This window comes from Hylobates moloch, unplaced genomic scaffold (assembly GCF_009828535.3).
Source record: "Hylobates moloch isolate HMO894 unplaced genomic scaffold, HMol_V3 SCAFFOLD_11, whole genome shotgun sequence".
NCBI classification, from domain to species: domain Eukaryota; kingdom Metazoa; phylum Chordata; class Mammalia; order Primates; family Hylobatidae; genus Hylobates; species Hylobates moloch.
In genome coordinates this window covers 12,820,272-12,837,547 of record NW_026652286.1, presented here as the reverse complement: position 1 = coordinate 12,837,547, position 17,276 = coordinate 12,820,272, and the positions used below count along the sequence as shown (strand labels likewise).

The 17,276-nt window shown below is 40.0% G+C and overlaps 1 protein-coding gene across 9 annotated transcripts in view; it reads left to right on the top strand.

Moving 5' to 3' along the window:
* PDHX (pyruvate dehydrogenase complex component X) overlaps window positions 1–17,276 on the top strand; it is a 204,787-nt gene that overhangs the window by 150,939 nt on the left and 36,572 nt on the right. For 6 of the 9 annotated variants that reach the window (XR_009215687.1, XR_009215684.1, XR_009215686.1 and 3 more), the window contains exon 11: window positions 17,014–17,148. The gene's annotated coding sequence lies outside the window, so the exon portion shown is untranslated. Of the gene's footprint in view, window positions 1–17,013; window positions 17,149–17,276 lie in introns of those variants that run through there. The other 3 variants (XR_009215688.1, XR_004250200.2, XR_004250201.2) reach the window with 3 other exon arrangements.

Genomic DNA, 17,276 nt, shown 5'->3' with positions numbered 1-17,276 from the left:
GGTGTTCCCTGCTGGGCACCAGGGATCCTCAGCAGGACCTACAGGGGCAAGCGTTAAAAATAGTCGTGTTCAATAAAAATTTGGTGAAGATGTTGCTAGTGCTAGGTGTCTCTTGTGCTCTAAAGAGAGGCCTTGCAATTTACCAATCCAAAATTTTCATTCATTCCCTTATTCATTCAGCCTTTTTATTGAATGACTACTATGGCCAGGTTTGGTGCTACATGCTTCAGATAGAATGGTGAACAAGACAGATGAGTCTTACAGTAAAGGTGGAGGGAGAGGCAGAGAAATAAACAAATTCATCAAATCATTACACACTTTATTAAGTGCTATGAGATATTTGTGGGCTGCTAGCCCAGAGGGTGAGGTTTGATGAAATGCAGGCTAAACATAGAAATAAAAGCAAGCTGCATTTTTTTAATAACTTGCTTTACATGTAACTTAGGAAATGTTTTTTGGAGAGTCACATCACAGCAGGAGTTTAAAATGGAATTGCTTACTCCTGAGCTAGGACATCAACAATATCCATGATCTCATGGAGGCAGATTTCATCTCCTAAGATGCCTTTCAAATGATGTGGGTTTGCCTCTATTCAGGAAATAAATCAAAAAGACAGCCCAATCGCCCCAGCAACAGGCACTACTGGTTGTCTACTCAACAGCTGTTCTCTCCTTGCCCCATCCCCTTTTCCATGTCTGGGGAGGTCTTTGTGACATTGTACCTGAGAGAATGGTCTAAAGCTCACTATTGGGCACTTGTCTGGGGAGAAGTGGATCATGTCATCTACCTGAAAGAGATGTTGGGAGGTCCAAATAAAGACATGGAGGTTGATACTTGCCCTTCTTAAATTGTTTTCCCTGGACTAAGAGAATGAAGTCTATACCACAGGCTTACGATTTCTCAGTTCCTCTTAATAGGATTCAAGCCACAAATCCTCTTCTGTGGCAACCCAGACACGTGGCCATTTTCCTACTCTTTGGTAACTAAGGCTCTGCCTGGTGAGGAAAGGGTAAGTGATCATATTTTAGAGAGACCTGTAAACCCTAGTTGCCTTCCCCTAGCCTCCCCAATCTGACCTCACATGGTTGGAGTTCTAAGTGTGACAAAGGCTCTTTAGAGACTTCATCTAAACCTGACTTGATTTTAGATCAACAGAAAGTGTACATATCCTTTTCAGGGAACCATTAAGTTCATTCTTGGGTAAACCAGGATAAGAAAGAGAAACTAAAGCTTTCCTATGTTAGGGTAGAAAGGTGGTCTGTAAAGTATATCTCTCTCTCTCTTTTTTTTTTTTTTCCTGTTCCAGGTCTTTTAAACTGTCCCACCAGATCAAGCCACATTTATAGTCCTACTTGTCCACAGATTCAAACCAGCAGCAAACCCTGATGGTTGAGGGATTTGATCAGGTCCTTACCTTATTGTTCTCCACCAGCTTCCATTCCCACCTTGTTCTACAGCCTCCATCTCCATCCTCTGGTTTCTTCAGATTTGATTGTTTTCAATGGCTCTGCTTTCCCTTATTTTAGCGCCATGCTTTAGCTCTCAATGAGAGATCTACACCCCAACTTGACCCAGCTTGACATGAATCCCATTAGCATGGGACTTGCTGACCTGCTCCAGTTCTTTCCCTTTCTTCTAAGGCACCATTGGCAAATGCAGACTCATATGGGTGGTGCTTCCTCTACCAAAGCACATCGGGCTAAGCATAAGAGGGATGCCACAGTGAGTAGGTCATGTTTGTAAAGTTAGACCTTGAACTAGTTTTCAGTTTGTCCACTTCTCCTCTCATCTTGATAGTATCCATACCACCTTTGCTGCTAGTCCTAGTCTTGTCTTAGGAAGTGATCAGCTAACTTAGTCCTTAACCAACCTGCTCTGCATCTTAGATTTGAACCAACATTCTCTCTCCTGATCTAGTACAGAATGGGCTTGTGTTTATCTGCTCAGCACTCTTTGAGAGAAACCACTTCCCTCTCTCTCTCCTTTTGCTCAGTCACAGGATCTAGCCCATCTCTAGCCACAAGAGTGGGAGTGAGACCAGTCATACAATTCAAATTTGAATTCATCTGACCCCAAAGTTTCGTTAGTACATAGTTGTGCCTCTAGGTGTGAAAACTTGGTAGCAAGTAATTAGAACAAGGTTGGACTGATAAGCTCTGTTGTTGAAAGAAATGGGAAAAGAGCTTACTGACACTGTAGGTAATATAGCAGCCAGTGGACAGTCCACTTGGGGAAATCAGAGGGGCTGATGTTCCACTATAGAACAATTTTGTGTCTTAATAGAAATATCATCTTGTATTTCCTGGCCACCTGGAATCTCATCTAGAATCTGCTGTTGTTGGAACATGCTACTTCATCTGGGAAGATCCCATGTCTGAACAACAGTTGTCACATAAAAATTTTTTTTTAATTTTACCAATAGTTGTTTTATTATTAATAATATTATTATAATAACTTTTAAGTTCAGGAGCACATGTGCAGGTTTGTTATATAGGTAAACTCATGTCACGGGGGTTTGTTGTACAGATTATTTCATCACCCAGGTATTAAACCTAGTAATCATTAGTTATTTTTCCTAATCCTCTCCCTCCTCCCACCCTCCATCCTCTGATAGGCCCCAGTGTCTGTTGTCCCCCTCTACGTGTCCATGTGTTCTAATCATTTAGCTCCCACTTATAAGTGAGACCATGCAGCATTTGGTTTTCTGTTCCTGTGTTATTTTGCTAAGGAAAAAGGCATCCAGCTCCATCCATGTTCCTGCAAAGAACATGATCTTGTTTCTTTTTTATGGATGCATAGTATTGCAAGGTATATATGCACCATATTTTCTTTATCCAGTCTATCACTGATGGGCATTTAGGTTGATTCCGTGTCTTTTCTATTGTAAATAGTGCTGCAGTGAACAAACGCATGCATGTGTCTTTATGGTAGAACAATTTATATTATTTTGGATATTCTAATGGGATTGCTGGGTCAAATGGTAATTCTGTCTTTAGGTCTTTGAGGAATCACTACACTGTTTTCCACAATGGTCAAACTAATTTTAAAGAACCTTCTCGGGGAATGATTATGCAGTTGTTAAGTGACCTCCTATAATATATTGTTGTTGAGAGGACTTTCTTTTTGGGTACAAGTATATAATACTTAAAGAAAACTCAATATGAAAGCTTTATTAGAGAAAAAGAAAGATTAGTAAACTGGGAATTAACTATTTGCTTTTAAAACAGAAGTCTCCACAGGGCATGGGGTCTCATTCTTGTAATTCTAGCACTTTGGGAGGTTAAGGTGGGAGAATTGCCTGGGCCCAGGGGTTCAAGACCAGCCTGGGCAATATAGTGAAACCCTGTGCTAAAAAAACAAAAAAGAAAAAAGAAAAAAAGAAAAGAAAACAGAAGTCAGTGTTTAATTCTTTTAAACCTGGGACAAAAATACTGCTTCCTGGAACATACTATTTTTCACAATAAAATTTGAGAATAACTCCCTAAAAACCAAATGAGTGATTCTGCTTCAAAGAAGGTGTAGTACATACACGTTTTCCTATTTTTTCCCTCTAAGTACAATGGAAAACTTCGGACATTATATATAAAACAAAGGCAGAAAGGCTTTAAAGGGAAGAGAAGAAGGTAGATTGGCTGGGACTTAGGGACCATGGAACAAAACAGTGGTGAGTTCTCTGAGTTCCTGGGCTTTCTTTTTGCCGCAGCTATTCCAGACTTGGGAATAAGGAAGATGATAACCTAGAAATGCCAATGAGCACAGACAAAAAAAGCCACAACAAAAGACTGTTCTCTTTAGCCAAGGAACAGGAAATGAATAGCCCAGCAAGACAGAGGACTTTTAGACCAGAACCACTCTACTCCAGTCAGACACAACAGGGAAAAACAAAACAACAACAATGAGAAAAACACTGTAGCCCCATCTCCACTCATACCAGGAAAGGCCTAATGGGGACTCTAGATTTCTACCCTAATTAGGCTGTAATAAGGGCCGCAACACTATTTCTTACCTCCACCATTCCTCCAGGGTGGTTTCAGAAAATGCTGAATAGAAAATCAGAACTTTATTCCTGCCTGGTGAGAAGTATCCACACTACCGTATCAGTGGAGACTATGTGGGAGCCTGGAGTTTTACCTCCATCCAGCAGTGAAGAGGTGCCTCTCCCTCCCTCTTTCCCCAAATAGTGTCATGTCAGAGGAGGCCTAGTGCAGGGTCAGGACCTTTGCCACAGCAGTAGTGTGACTCTCCCCATGGCATCAGTGGAGGCCATGGGAGATGCGGTAATAAGGCATTCCTACACCTTCCAGCCACGGAGGTATGAGTGGAGCCCTACTGGGGAGCCAAAACACTGACCCCCATCCAGCAGTAATGAGGAACTTCCTTGAGTGTCCATAGAGGTTAAATGTGGAACATGAACGTCTATCCCCACATGGCAGTAATGAGGGGTGATCCTCTTGCCCTTGCCAGAGCAATGTCAGAGGAAGCCAGTGAAAACAGAGGTTTAAATAAAATCCAGAGTCTTATAATACCACAAATGTTCAGGTTTTAATTTAAAAATCACTCATCATACCAGGATCTCAAATGGAACAAGACAAAAACAATAGATGCCCTTATCAAGATGACAGACATGTTAGAATTATCTACAATTATTTTACAGTAGCCCTCATAAAAATGTTTCAAGGAGCAATTTGTAACATACTTGGAAAAAATGTAAAACTAGAATGTCTCAGGAAAGTAATAGAAAGTCTCAGCAAAGAAATAGAAGGAATAAGTTAATAAATGGAAATTCTAGAACTGAAAAATACAATAATTGATGTAAAAAGTCAGTGGATAAGCTAAACAGCAGAATAAAGAGGAAAGAGGAAATAATCAGTGAACTAGAAGAGGGAATAATAAAAATTACCCAACCTGATAGAATTAAAAAAAGAAACAAATTCACAATGATAGTTGAATACTGTAATATTCCTTTCTTAACAATTGATAGACTACTTAGACAAAAAATTGGCAAGTATGTAGAAGAACTCAACAGAACTCAACATCATCAACCAGTAGGATGGAACTGACATTTATAGTGCCCTCTACCAAATATCAGCAGAATACAAATTCTTTTCAAGTGTTTACAGAATATATAGCCAGATAAGCCATATCCTAGTGTATGAAAACAAACAAACAAAAAACCTCCAAAACTTAGCAAATTAAAAAGAATTGAAATCATAGTGAGTGTGTTCTCTAGCCCAAATGGAATGAAATTAAAAACAATAGAAAGTTACAGAAAATTCTCCAAACACTTGAAAACTAAATAACACACTTTTAAATAAACCTGGTTATTTAGAAAGAGGATCAAAAAGGATGACTTGAGAGAATTTTTAAAAAACTGTTCGAATGAAAATGAAAATAAAAAATATCAAAATTTGTGGGACACAGCCAAAGCAGTACTGAGAGGGAAATTTATAGCACTAAAAGCATACATTAGAAAAGAGAAATGTCCTCAAATCAGTCATCTAAACCCCCATCTCAATAAAAAAGAACAAAAATAAATACAATGCAAGCAGAAAGAAGGAAATAATAAAGAGCATAAATTAATGAAGAAGAAAACAAAACAATAGAAAAAAATCACTGAAACAGTTTGTTCTTTGAAAAGATCAATAAAATAGACAAACTTCTAGTAGGACTGATAAGGAAAAAAATAGAGAAGACACAAATGACTGGTATCAGGGATGAAACAAGAGAAATCTTTATAAAACCTGCAGACTTAAAAAGACAATAAGGGGCCGGGTGCGGTGGCTCACGCCTGTAATCCCAGCACTTTGGGAGGCCGAGGTGGGTGGATCACAAGATCAGGAGATCAAGACCATCCTGGCTAACATGGTGAAACCCTGTCTCTACTAAAAATACAAAAAATGAGCCGGGTGTGGTGGCGAGTGCCTGTAGTCCCAGCTACTCGGGAGGCTGAGGCAGGAGAATGGCACGAACCTGGGAGGCAGAGCTTGCAGTGAGCCAAGATCACGCCACTGCACTCCTGCCTGGGCAACAGTGCGAGACTCCATCTCAAAATAAATAAATAAATAAATAAATAAATAAATAAATAAATAAATAAGGCAATAAGGAAATACTATGAACAACTCTACACATATAAATTGAACAACTTCAATGAAATGGACCAAAGTCTCAAAAAAAACAAACTACCACAACTATCCAATATGAAATAGATAATTTAATAGCACTATAAATATTACGGAAATTGAATTAGTAATTAAAATAAAAACTGTTCCTATCAAAGAAATTTTCACACATTGATGATGATTTCACTGAAGAATTCTACCAAACATTTGAAAAAGAATAACAATAACTTCCATAAAATAGAAAAAGTGAGGTGGGAGGACACATTCTAATTCATTTTCTGAAGCTAGTGTTACCCTGATCCAAAACAAGAGAAAGACAGCTCAAACAAAGAAGCTGCAGACCAGTATCTCTCATATATATAAATACAAAAACCCTTACCAAAATATTGGCAAATAGAATTCACAGTATATAAAAAGAATTATAGATTAGACCACATGGGATTTATTCCACAGATGCAAAGCTGTTTCAGTATTTGAAAATCTATGTAGTCTATCATATTAACAGGTTAAAAAGGAAAAATCACATGAGCATATTAAAATCATGCAGAAAAAGTATTTGATAGAATTTAATACCCATTCATGATACTGTCAGAACAACACGAAGAGAGGGAAACTTCTTCAACTTGATAAAGAGCAGCTACAAAATAACCTGCAGCTTCCATTATACTTAATAGCGAAAAACTGAATGCTTTACCCCTAAAATTGGGAAGGAGGCAAGGATGTCCACCCTTATTCAACATCATCTTTAGTCAACACTGTACTGTAAGTTCTAGTGAGTGCATTAAGGCAAAAACAAACAAAAAACCCTAAAAAACAGAAATAGAAGGCCTATGTATTGGAAAGGAAGAAGTAAAATCGTCCTTATGACATGAATGTATATGTAGAAAATGCCAGGGAATCTACAAAAACTTCCTAGAACTGAAATGTGAGTTCAACAAGGTTATAGGATACAGGATAAACATAGAAAAGGCCAGTTTGGCTGGGCGTGGTGGCTCACACATGTAATCCCAGCACTCTGGGAGGCCAAGGCGGGCAGATGGCTTTGAGTTCAGGAGTTTGAGACCAGCCTGGGCAATATAGTGAAACCCTATCTCTACAAAAACACAAAAAAATAGCCAGGTGTGGCTGCATGCACCTGTGGTCCCAGCTACTCTGGAGACTGAGTTGGAGGATCACTTGACCCTAGGAGGTAGAGGTTGCAGAGGTTTCAGTGAGCTGAAATTGTGCCACTGCGACTCGAGCCTGGGTGAGAGTGAGACCTTGTCTCAAAAAAAAAAAAAAAGGAAAAGAAAGAAAGAAAAGAAAAAAGGGAAGAAAAGAAAAATAAAAGACAATTTTATCTCTACAAACAAGCAATGGGCATGTGGATATAAAATTTAACTATACAATATCATTTACAATTGCTAAAAAGGAAGTAAAGTACTTAGGTGTAAATCCAACAAAATGTTTGCAAGAAGTGTATGCTGAAAACTACAAAAGCCTGATGAAAGAAATTAAAGAAGACTTAAATAAATGGACAGACATATATTGTGTTCATGCATCAGAAACTTAACATGGCAAAGATGTCTGTTACCCTCAAATTGACATACAGGTTTAACCCAATTCCTATCAAAGACCCTGCAAGATATATTGTAAATACAGACAAGATTATTTTAAAATTTATATGAAAAGGCAACATAACTAATTAAAATAATTTTTAAAAAGAAAATAAGGTGGCAGCGATCATTCTACTGCAATTCAAGACTATTTATCTGGCTATAGTAATCAAAACTGTGTGACACGGTTGAGGGACAGACACACACATCAAAGAAACAGAACCCATAAGCAGACCTAAACAGATGCGCGACTGATTTTTGACAAAGGTGCAAAAGCAATACAATGGAGGAAGGATAGTCTTTTCAAAAAGCAGAAACAATTGGACACTTGTAAGCATAAACAAAACAAAACAAAAAAACAACCTCAACTTCAGTCTCATAGTTTATACAATAACTGAAAATGGATTATGGATTTAAATATAAAACATAAAACTATAAAACATACAGAAAAATACAGAAGAGAAAATATCTGGGATCTAAAACTAGGCAAAGAATTCCAAAAGCATGATCTATTAAAGAAAACATTTAAAAACTGGACTATATCAGCAATTTAAAAAACTTTTTGTGAAAAACCTTGTTAAGAGGATAAAAAGACAAGCTACAGACTGGGAGAAAATATTTGCAAATTATATAGTTATGATATCTGTATCCAAAATAGATAAAGAATTCTCAAAACTGAAAACAAAAAACCTAATTTAAAAAATTTTATATTTGGGAAGACGTTTCACCAAAGAACACATCAGAGTCCAATATGCACATGAAAAAGTTCTTAACACCATTAGTCACTGGGGCAATGCAAATTACATAATGAAATGTAATAATGAAATTTTATTAGTCTGTTCTCACATTGCTATAGGGAAATACCCCAGACTGGGTAATTTATAAAGAAAAGAGATTTAATTGACTCACAGCTCTGCCTGGTTGGGGAGGCCTCAGGAAACTTACCATCATGTTGGAAGGCGAAGGGGAAGTAAGCTTGGACCTTCTCACATGGCAGCAGGAGAGAGAAGAGTGAGTAAGAGAGGAACTGTCAAACACTTATAACACCATTAGATCTCGTGAGAACTCACTCACTATCATGAGAACAGCATGAGAGGGACCACCGCCATGACCCAATCACCTCCCACCAGATCTCTCCCTCAACACCTGGGGGATTATAATTCAAGATAAAATTTGGGTGGGGACACAAAGCCTAACTACATCAGAAATATCTAATATGGGCACATATTGGAATGGCAAAAATTTAAAAAGACTGACCATATCAAATGTTAATGAGGATGTAGGAGAGCTGGGATTCTCATATATGGAACTCTCAGATATGGCTGGAGGGAGTGTAAAGTAGTACAAACACTTTGGAAAACAGTTCAGCTGTGTCTTAGAAAGTTAAACACATATCTAACACACGACCCAGTCATTGTATTCTTAGGTATTTACCTAAGATAAATGAAAGCATACAACCATATAAAGACTTATTTATGAATGTTCATAGCAGCTTTATTTCTAATAGCCCCAAACTGGAAACAACCCAAAAGCCCATCAGCAGATGAATGCACAAACTGTATTTAAACAGTTATCAAACAAATTGGAATATTACTTATCAATAAAAAGGAATGAATGATTGATGCACATGTTAATATGGAGAAAATAGTTTTGCTGAATGAAAGAAGCCAGACAAGAAAGAGTAAATAGTGTGGGATTCCAGTTATATAAAATTCTAGAAAATGTAAACTAATCTATAGTGACAGCAGATCAGTGGTTACATGGGGATGGGGTAGGGAATGGATGGGAAGGCATGAGAGGGAGGGATTACTAAGGGGAATAAGGAAACTTTTAGGGTATATGGATATGTTCATTATCTTGAAGGTAGTGATTGTTTCATGGGTTTATACTTATGTCAGAATTTATCAGATTGTATGCTCTAAATATGTGCAGTCTATTGCATAATGATTATCCCAAATACACCTGTTAAAAAGTGTGTTAATAAAGTTTTGACCATTGATCACAATTATTACATAGCCATTTACCTCAATTCACCAGTATTTGCGGACCACTGGTGTAATGCAATTAGCTATAATCAAACCACAAAATGGCAGTAATGTAAATATCTGATGGTTTTAGATTTTTTCCAAAGTCATCATAATTAAATTATAATAGTTGACTGGTTTGGAGGAGTTCAGATGACTCAAAACAGATTCTTCCTAGGAAGGTATAGAGAGTTTCAATTTAGAGATATAATGGCTATTGAAAATCTGTTATAATGTAAGAAAATAAATTAAAAACATATTTTTTAAAATGAGGGAAGGACATCTCCAAAATTAAAAAATGAGCTCTCTGTATTTAAAATGGGATTTGGCTTACAAAGCCGTCAATTGCACTTAACTTTTGTGAGAAATATTTATCCCTTAAAAGGATGTGTAGTCAAAGTGGTCACACTGACCCAGAACAGTAGCCAGAGTCAATCAACATTATTTTTATAGGTTTTTGTGGACTTGGTTTCAAAATTGTTGTTTTTTCCTAATTTAAAATTTTATTTTTGAAATTCATTCATTAGGTTCCAAAGTCCTGCCCTTGTGAATAAATGGATGTATTCATACACATATTTAGTTGTTTATAAAATCTGCTTTGCATTTTCACACCATAGCAATGTCGTTCTAAGGTCATAGAATTACTTTTAAGAACAACATTAATACAATTCATAATGTTGATTTTTCTTCATGCTAAAGCGCTTTACATGTATCCCTATAGCCGTGTACTAGCTGCCTTTGCCTGGTTACTGCAAGGTATTTTTATATATATATATTTTTTTATTATACTTTAAGTTCTATGGTACATGTGCACAACATGCAGGTTTGTTACATATGTACACATGTGCCATGTTGATGTGTTGCACCCATTAACTCGTCATTTACATTGGGTATATCTCCTAATGCTATCCCTCCCCCCGCCTCCCACCCCACAACAGGCCCTGGTATGTGATATTCTCCTTCCTGTGTCCAAGTGTTCTCATTGTTCAATTCCCACCTATGAGTGAGAACATGCGGTGTTTGTTTTTTTGTCCTACTGCAAGGTATTTTTAATCATTTGAGAGAGAAGGGTTTTTCTTTAAATCCATAGCTATTATAAGGCAAACCATTCTCAGCACTGGTGGGTAGTTTCATGGACTTATTATGCAAAGGAAATCATATCAGCAGTGATGCGCAGTTGAAGATTTCTCAGGTAGAAGTACAAAGATGAGACAGAGTCAGTCCAAAGCATTGGCAACTAAGTCTCAAAGTAAGGTAGCATTTGTGGAAATAAAGGGGTTAGTGGATCCTAGCTATAGTGTGGAAACAAGTAGAAGTTGGCTTATTGAGTGTGCTCATCATCAAGTCATGTAGGGACCTCAGAAGCTGGTAGAGGGAAGAGAAGAAAGCTGGGAACTGCCAAGCCCAAGATGAGGTTGCCAAGACTAAAATAGGACTGGTCTCTGGAGTCATAGAGAGGCCATCAGCATCACATTAAGTAAACAATATGTGGCTCCTTGAGCTAATAGGCCAGCATCTATATCTAAGTGGAAACTTTTTGGCAAAAAGGCAAGATCCCAGGATCTTCTAGAACAGAGGTTAACAAACTATGGCCTTTGGGCCAAATATAGCCCGTGACCTGTCACGGCTTTATTTGTTTATATATAATGCTGTACAGAAGCACATGTCTGTTCACGTGTTACAATGACAGAGTTGAGGAGTTGTGACAGAAACTGCAGGCTTTGCAAAGCCAAAAATATATCTAGCTCTTTGCAGAAAATGTTTGGCAACCTCTGTTCTAGAAGATGGTGAGGCTTGGAGTCAGTATTGTGTTTCCAAGTGATATGTTTGTCATGGGCTGAGGGAAACCACTGAAAAGAGGGAAATGGCAAGGTTTAGGCAGGATGTCAAGACCATATCTGAATAGTCTAGAGTCCAGGACCCAGGTATAGGCAGAAACCAAAGCAAAAGATAACTCCTATTGACTGGACAAACATGAGAAGGATTAAGGCAAGAATGAGGCTCATTAGGCTTGTGAAATCCAAGCACACTTTATAATAGATATAGACAATTCCAAAGCAAGGACAGCAAGTCCAGTTTCAATGATTGGCTGATGGGTTTCAGCCAATGGTCAGTTTGCAATGCTCAGTGCTGAGTGGAGCTGGGAAGGCAGAGACTGCCCCGGGAGTAAGGAACTATCAAGTCCGAATAACCTGGATCTTTCTGCTAGACAATAGGAGGATGGCACTATCCTCTCTACTTCCTATTCAATATGGTAGCTCATCACACTCATCAACAAAAGGAGTACAGTGGAAATTAAAATATCTCCCAGATATAGTTGTCAGATTTAGCAAATAAAAATACAGAACACCTTGTTAAATTTGAATTTCAGATAAACAAAGAAAAACATTTAATGTAAGTTTGTCTGAAATATTGCACTGCACATTATTATACTAAAATTATTTATTATTTGAAATTCAAATTTCACTGAGAGTCCTGCATTTTGTCTGGCAACACAATTCCCCGGAAACTGGCCACCTTTGTGATAAATTATGATTAACAAAACAATGTTTTAACTTCTGGGGCAGTAAGAAATTTCTAGACCTCTGGTCCTTTTTGTTTCTCCCTCTGTCTACATACTTCCTTTCCCACCTCCTTTTATCTCCTCTCTATCACTTCCATTTCAAGGCTTGTCCAGTCACATCTGTCAATACTTCCAAGAATTATCATATGGCTTTAACTCTCATTGATTAAACCAGAGAAAGGCTGGAAACAGAGAAAGAAGAAGTCTACCTTCTTAAAGTGACTCACAGGAAGGAAACCTGGTGAACAGACAGTTCGACGATTGGTTTCTGACTCACTGGAGATTTCTTTGCTAGAGATATGCATCGTTAATTTGGTATCAACAAACCATTGACATTTCCCGGGCAGTACACAGAATGCTGTCTTGGTAAAAATGGGTTTAGATTAACTGCTGGGCACTTTCTGGTTCCAAACATTAAATTAAAATGGAGATTTTTGGGTTTCATGGAAATCTCTCAGATAAAAAGCAGAAGACTCTGTGAGGACCACGCTCATGGTTTTCAGGCATCATCCCAGCACTATATTCTGTGAAGATGTTCTTGGGAAAGGTTCAAGAGAAGTCAAATCCGTGTACTTGCTGTATGCTGTGGTCACAGTGGATAAACCTCACCTGCAGTGAAGAGGATGTGGGCTAAGATTATGCTCAGTGATGACTTTAAAAGCTTGGGTAATATGTAAAAAACACTTACAAAATATTAAACTGATGGGATTTTCATTATTCTTCCCTACCAATCATTCTCTAGTGACCTTTCCACCACTGTGACAGTATTGGAGGCACCCATGTGGATCTCCCTCTGAGAAAGAACTTGCTGTTCAGCTGTAAGGCGTGCAGTTAGTTTGCAGCCCCCAGCTGTTAGCACCTTAGCATTGTCTCATCTTTGAAGCTAAGGCCATCCTCTTCTTGGGCAGCCCCCAGAGAAGGGCTGAGCACAGAGGGGTTGCTATGGCTTGGCCATTTCTTTCAACATGGAGCTCCTCAAATGAGCAATATTTGTTTTCGAAATACCCATGAAGTGAGCCAAAACTTTGTCAGGTCTGCACTGAGCTCTGAGGCTCTTGCAGTCCAATCCTGCTTCCTCCCCATTTTGTCTTCATTTCCCAATGCAATTGATTAAATGATTGTGTCCCCTTAAATTCATATGTGGAAATCCTAACCTCCAAGGTGATGGTATGAGCAGGTGGGGACTTTGGGTGATAATTAGGTCATGAGTGTACAGCCCTATACACCGATGAATGGGATCGGTGCCTTTATACAAAAGAACCCCATAGAGCTCTCTCACTCTTTCCACCGTGGGAGGATACAATGACTAGTTGGAATCTGCAACCCAGAAGAGGGCCCTGACCATCACCCAACCATGCTGGCACCCTGATCTTGGACTTCCACCTCCAGAACTGTGAAAAATAAACTTCTGTTGTTTCAGCCACCCAGTCTGTGATACTTTGTTATAGCAGCCAGAACTAAGACACCCAAGAAATCTCTTGCTTTCCTAATTCTACCTTCTTGGCCACTTCCCTGAGAGCACATCTGACACACTATCATGGCTCCAAGGAAGCAGGCAGAACGGGTGCCATTTTAACAAAAGAAAATATATTTTACAGAGAAAGTTCTTACCAGAAAGAAAGGGGACAAAAGGGTAGTTCAGTACTTCCTGCCCAAGAGAGAATGTGAATGAGAAAGAAATAGAGGCAGAGTATGACCTTCAAATATTAGGGTCTTGCCTCCACTCTTCCTTGGGGTCAAGCCTTGTTGGGGGTGGGCTATAGAAGCATTTAGAAAGGTATTAGGAACCTAAGAACATTGGGCGAGTGACGTGCTTTCCCACACATGGCCTGGAGGAGGCTGAAAGCACCTAGGAGAAGCCCCGTATTTGTCTTGGCACCATGTCTAACATGGCTTGAATGAGATAGTGCAGCATTAGCAGACAGAGGAACCTTCATAGACAGCAATGTGATGTTTCCCTGTGTTTCTACAGGCCCCGGTAAAGGTCAGGGAAATTCAAGGGGGATTGCTGAAAATGTAGAGGCCTGAGGTTGGGAAGTGGAAGCCACTGAGATCAAGGACTTTGATTTCTAGGGGCAATGACATTGTCAGTGTTCCACAGCTATGAATGCCATTGCATGCCAGTGGAGGGCCTAAACCAGGATCACCTCAGGGGAACTAGCATAGGACCTAAACCAACCCAGATGTTGCCATACTGATTCCCACATGCATAGTCACATTGTAATGCCACGCCCACCAACCATAGACACAGGTGCTAACGTTGGGGAACTTAAGGATGCTGGAAGAGACCAAGACAGCCTGATGGTGTAAGTCCGGTCTTTTCCTCTTTACTCCACAGGGTTAAGGGTGCACAGGGAAGAAGATTTGATCAGTTACAGAAAACAAGCTGCATATTTTTGCACAGCTGAGTGTGTGTGAATCAATTAGTGACCCCACTGCATTTGAATAAAACAGCTTACATTTTGAATTTTTGTCCAAGCTATACAGTTAAGAGGGTCAAACTTAGGGTCTCTTAAGTCACATCTGAATAACAGCCACCTGAAGGGAACCTCCACGGGCAGACAAAATTATAGTCTCTGTGTGGTGAACGTTTGGCCTTTCTCTAGACCACATTTTCCAAGCAGTGGGAAATGAACCACTGGTGATAACCAAGATGATTTTAGGGGGTGTGTGGACACCATTAATTAAGACTGAATACGCCCAAAGTATTTCCAGTTTGTATCAGTCCTGATGACATAAGAGAAAGTTTTTGTGGCACTCTGGTCTTCAACCTCTCTAAAACTTTCCAGTTCCTGTCCTTCCCCCAGCCTTTTGTTTTTCGGAGACAGGGTCTAGCTCTGTCACCCAGGTTGGACTGTGGTGGCACCATCAGGGCTCACTGCAGCCTCAACCTCCCAGGCTCAAGTGATCCTCCCACCTCAGCCCCCTGAGTAGCTGGGACTACAGGCATGTGCCACCATGCCCAGCTAATTTTTTTTTTTTTTAATTTTAGTAAAGATGAGGTCTTACTATGTTGCCCAAGCTGGTCTCAAACTCCTGAGCTTAAGTGATCCTTCCACCTTGTCCTCCCAAAGAGTCAAGGCATGATTAAAGGCGTGAGCTTTGCTCCCAGCTCCAGTTCCCCTTTTTGACAGTGAAATCAGACTTCAGAGGTTCAGCAGCACCCCCCATCCCAATGCAGCAGCCAAAGTGACCCTCAAAGAGACGTCAAATTGTGTCCATTCTTCACTTAAGAACCTCCCATGGCTCCTCATTTAACTCAGAGGAAAAGCCCAGTGGCCCTCACGGCCCTCCCTGACCTGGCACTTCACACTCCAGCCTCACCCACTTCCCACCCCCTCACTTACTGCTTCAGCCTCAGTGGCCTCTTGATTGGTCTCAGAATGTTCTTTCCCCAGACACTGTGACAGCTCACATCCTCTTCTGTCAAGACTTAACCCAGATGCCACCTTCAATGTGGGGACTCCCCAGATTATCCTGTCTTGGATTGCAAACTCTCCTCCACTCTATCTCTTGCTCTGCTTCATGTATATGTGTGTGGGCATAATATCATTTACTTATTTGTATTTTTGTTGTTTAAATAAATGTGTGACTTTTTGTATGTTTATTGCGGCACTATTCACAATAGCAAAGACTTGCAACCAACCCAAATGTCCATCAATGATAGACTGGATTAAGAAAATGTGGCACATATACAGCACGGAATACTATGCAGCCATAAAAAGGATTAGTTCATGTCCTTTGTAGGGACATGGATGAAGCTGGAAACCATCATTCTCAGCAAACTATCGCAAGGACAAAAAACCAAACACTGCATGTTCTCGCTCATAGGTGGGAGTTGAACAATGAGAACACTTGGACACAGGAAGGGAAACATCACACACCAGGGCCTGTTGTGGGGTAGGGGGAGGAGGGAGGGATAGCATTAGGAGATATACCTAATGTAAATGACGAGTTATTGGGTGCAGCACACCAACATGGCACGTGTATACATATGTAACAAACCTGCACGTTGTGCACATGTACCCTAGAACTTAAAGTATAATAAAAAAAAAAAATGTGTGACTTTTATTGCCTGCCTCTGCCACTAGAATGGAGGCTCCATGAGGTCAGGAGCTTCTGCCTGTTGTCTTCATTGCTGTCCCCTCAACCTTTAAAGCAGAGCTTGGTACTTAGTGGTTACTCACATCATACTGACTAATTAAACAAATGAATGTTCCCAGCTCCCACCAGCCCCTCCTACCTGTTATGGTCAATATCATGTCTTCTCTCCCTCAAGGCTCCCTTTTCACCTCCTCCTTTTCCTGGCAAAGCAAACACAAACACAAACACAACAAACAAAAATCTGCAAGATGCTGGGAGGCCAAGGCAGTTGGATCACGTGAGGTCAGGAGTTCAAGACCATTCTGGCCAACATGGTGAAATGCTGTCTCTACTAAAAATACAAAAATTAGCCAGGCATGGTGGTGCGCGCCTGTGATCCCAGCTACTCAGGAGGCTGAGGCAGGAGAATCACTTGTACCTGGGAGGTGGAGCTTGCAGTGAGCGGAGATTGCACCACTGCACTCCAGCCTGGGTGACACAGTGAGCCTCCACCTCAAAAAAAAAACAAAAATAAAAACAAAACAGAAAAACCTGCAAGATGCCATAGTGCTCCCTTCTCAACTTCATGGAAATTCTGAAATATATATGGAATTCATTTTTCCTTCCAGATGTGCGATTTGGGGCGTGGAGTGTCCAAGGAAGAGAACTGGGGGAATTCTTGACCTGGCTGGACTCTTCTTTGGCCCCAGCTCGCCGTTCATCCTTCACCTCCCTCCCATCCTGGCTGCTCACATTCCTACGTGGTGAGTTCTGCTCTTCAGCAGCCGAGCAAGGGCTGGGCTGGGCAGGGGAGAGTCGGAGGTTCCATGTGTCCAGCCTGCCCTGGTGGACTGATGGTTTTGCCCAAGAAAGGCATGTGAGGCCACGGCTT